Consider the following 4,107-nt stretch of genomic DNA (forward strand, 5'->3'; position numbering starts at 1 on the left):
TTTGAACGTTCTCACGATTCGCCGAAACTTGACTCAAACGTTTGTCTAGACCTAAGAATTTGTGTGGTAAATTTGCTAAGCATTACAGTAACTATAAATTTGTATAAAATGGAAACAAATTTGCGTTACTAAACCTTGTAAAACAGCTAAATCTTGAACGTTCTCAGAATTCGAAAAAACTTGACCCAAACGTTGGTCTAGACCCGAGAGTTTGTGAGGTAAATTTTCTAAGCGTAATAATAACTGCAAGTATATATAAAAGGGAAACAAACTTGCTTTAATAAACCGCGCAAAATTGCTAAATTTTGAACGTTCTCACGATTCGCCGAAACTTGACTCAAACGTTGGTCTAGACCCAAGAATTTGTGTGGTAAAGAATTTGCTAAGTGTAACAATAACTACAAGTATGTATAAAAGGGAAACATACTTGCTTTAATAGAACTGCGCAAAACACCTAAATTTTGAACGTTCTCAGAATTTGATAAACTTGACCCAAACGTTGGTCTAGACCCAAGAATTTGTGTTATAAATTTGCTATGCGTAATAATAACTACAAGCTTGTATAAAAGGGAAACAAACCAGATTTTGTAAAACCACGCAAAACAGCTAAATACTGAACGTACTCAGAATTCGACGAAACTTGACCCAAACGTTGGTCTAGACCCAAGAATTTGTATGGTAAATTTGCTAAGCGTAACAACAACTACGAGTTTGTATAAAACGGAAACAAACTTGCTTTAATAAAACCGCGCAAAACAACAAAATTTGTGACATTCTTAGAATTCGATGAAATTGACACAAATGTTGGTCCAGTTCCAAAAATTTGTGTGGTAAATTTGCTAAGCGTAACACTAACTACAAGTTTGTATAAAAGGGAAACAAACTTGCTTTAATAACCCGCGCAAAACAGTTAAATTTTGAACGTTGTCAGAATTCAACGAAACTTGACCCATACATTGGTCTAGACCCAAGAATTTGTGTGGCAAATTTACTAAACGTAACTATCACTACAAGTTTGTATAAAAGAAAAACAAAGCTGCTTTAATAAACCACGCAAAACAGCAAAAATTTTTAACGTCTCAGAATTTAATGAAACTTGACCCAAACGTTGGTCTAGACCCAAGAATTTGTGTGGTAAATTTGCTAAGCGTAATAATCAGTACAAGTTTGTATAAAAGGGAAACAAACTTGCTTTAATAACCCGCGCAAAACAGTTAAATTTTGAACGTTGTCAGAATTCGACGAAACTTGACCCATACATTGGTCTAGACCCAAGAATTTGTGTGGTAAGAAATTTGCTTTAATAAAACCGCGCAAAATAGCTAAATTTTGAACTTTCTCAGAACTCGACGAAACTTGACCCAAACATTGGTCTAGACCCAAGAATTTGTGTGGGAAATTTGCTAATCGTAATAATAACAAAAAGTTTGTATAAAAGGGAAATAAATTCGTTTTAATAAACCACGCAAAACAGCTAAATTTTGAATGTTCTCAAAATTCGACTAAACTTGAGCCAAACGTTGGTCTGGACCCAAGAATTTATGTGGTAAATTTGCTAAGTGTAACAATAATTAAAAGTGTGAATAAAAGGAAAACAAACTTGCTTTAAAAAACCACGCAAATTAGCTACATTTTGAACGTTCTGAGAATTCAATGAAACTTGATCCGAACGTTGGTCTAGACCCATGAATTTGTGTGGTAAATTTGCTAAGCATAATAATAACTACAAGTTTGAATAAATGGGAAACAAACTTGATTTTATAAAACCGCGCAAAATTGCTAAATCTTGAACGTTCTCAGAATTCCAACAAACTTGACCCAAACGTTGGCCTATACCCAAAAATTTGTGTGGTAAATTTGATAAGGGTAACAGTAACTATAAGTTTGTATAAAAGGGAAACAAATTTGATTTTATAAAACCGCGCAAAACAGCTAAATTTTGAACGAACTTAGAATTCGACGAAACTTGACCCAAACGTTGGTCTAGACCCAAGAATTTGTGTGGTAAAGAATTTGCTAAGTATAACAATAACTACAAGTATGTATAAAAGGGAAACATACTTGCTTTAATAGAACTGCGCAAAACACCTAAATTTTGAACGTTCTCAGAATTTGATAAACTTGACCCAAACGTTGGTCTAGACCCAAGAATTTGTGTTATAAATTTGCTATGCCCAAGTATTTTTTGGTAAATTTGCTAAGCGTACCAATAACTACAAGTTTGTATAAAAGGAAAACAAATTGGCATTAATAAATCGCGCAAAACAGCTAAATTTTGAACATTCTCAGAATTCAACGAAATTTAACCCAAACGTTGGTTTAGACACAAGAATTTGTGTGGTAAATTTGCTAAGCATAGTAATAACTACATATTTGTATAAAAGGGAAACAAATTTGCTTTGATAAACCGCGCAAAACAACTAAATTTTGAACGTTCTCAGAATTCGAGAAACTTGACCCAAACGTTTGTCTAGACCCAAGAATTTGTGTGGAAAATTTGCAAATGGTAATAATAACTACAAGTTTCTATAAAATGGAAATAAATTTGCTCTAATAAACTGCGCAAAATTGCTAAATTTTGAACGTTTCAGAATTCGAAGAAACTTGACCCAAACGTTGGTCAAGACACAAGAATTTGTCTGGTAAAAAAATTGCTAAGTGTAACAATAACTACAAGTTTGTATAAAAGGGAAACATACTTGCTATAACTAAACCACACAAAACAACTCAATTTTCAACGTTCTCAGAATTCGACGAAACTTGACTCAAACGATGGCCTAGACCCTAGAATTTGTGTGGTAAATTTGCTAAGCGAAAAAACAACTACAAGTTTATATAAAACGGAAACAAACTTGCTTGAACAAAACCACGCAAAACAACTAAATTTTGAACGTTATCAGAATTCGAAGAAACTTGACCCAAACGTTGGTCTAGACCCAAGAATTTATGTGGTAAATTTGCTAAGCCTAACAATAACGACAAGTTTGTATAAATGGAAAGCAAACTTGATTTTATAAAAACGAGCAAAACAGCTAAATCTTGAACGTTCTCAGAATTCCAACAAACTCGACCCAAGCGTTGGTCTAGACCCAAGAATTTGTGTGGTAAATTTGCTAAGCGTAATAATCACTACAAGTTTGTATAAAAAGGAAACAAACTTGCTTTAATAAACCGCGCAAAATAGCTAAATTTTGAACGTTCTCACAATTCGCCGAAACATGACTCTAACGTTGGTCTAGATCCAAGAATTTGTGCGGTAAATTTGCTAAGCATTACAGTAACTATAAATTTGTATAAAATGGAAACAAATTTGCGTTACTAAATCTTGTAAAACAGCTAAATCTTGAACGTTCTCAGAATTCTAAAAAACTTGACCCAAACGTTGGTCTACACCAGAGAGTTTGTGTGGTAAATTTTCTAAGCGTAATAATAACTACAAGTTTTTATTAAAGGGAAACAAACTTGCTTTAATGAACCGTGCAAAACACCTAAATTTTGAACGTTGTCAGAATTCGAAGAAACTTGACCCAAACGTTGGTTAAGACACAAGAATTTGTGTGGTAAAAAAATTGCTAAGTGTAACAATAACTACAAGTATGTATAAAATGGAAACAAACTTGCATTAATAAAACCGCGCAAAACACCTAAATTTTGAACGTTCTCAGAATTCGACGAAACTTGACCCAAACGTTAGCCTAGACCAAAGAATTTGTGTGGTAAATTTGCTAAACGTAATAATAACTACAAGTTTGTATAAAAGAGAAACAAACTTGCTTCAATAAAACCGCGCAAAAAAGCTATATTTTGAACGTTCTCAAAATTCGATGAAACTGCGCAAAATAATCTTGAACGTACTCAGAATTCGACGAAACTTGATCCAAATGTTGGTCTAGACCCAACAATTTGTGTGGTGTGGTTGCTAAGCGTAATAACAACTACAAGTTTGTATAAAAGGGAAACAAACTAGTTATAATAAAACCGTGCAAAACAATTACATTTTGAACGTTACCAGAATTCGATGAAATTTGACCCAAAAATTGGTCTAGACCATAGAATTTGTGTGGTAAATTTGCTAAATTTAATAATAACTACGATTTTGTATAAAAG

This window comes from Sesamum indicum, unplaced genomic scaffold, assembly GCF_000512975.1.
Source record: "Sesamum indicum cultivar Zhongzhi No. 13 unplaced genomic scaffold, S_indicum_v1.0 scaffold00168, whole genome shotgun sequence".
Classification (NCBI taxonomy): domain Eukaryota; kingdom Viridiplantae; phylum Streptophyta; class Magnoliopsida; order Lamiales; family Pedaliaceae; genus Sesamum; species Sesamum indicum.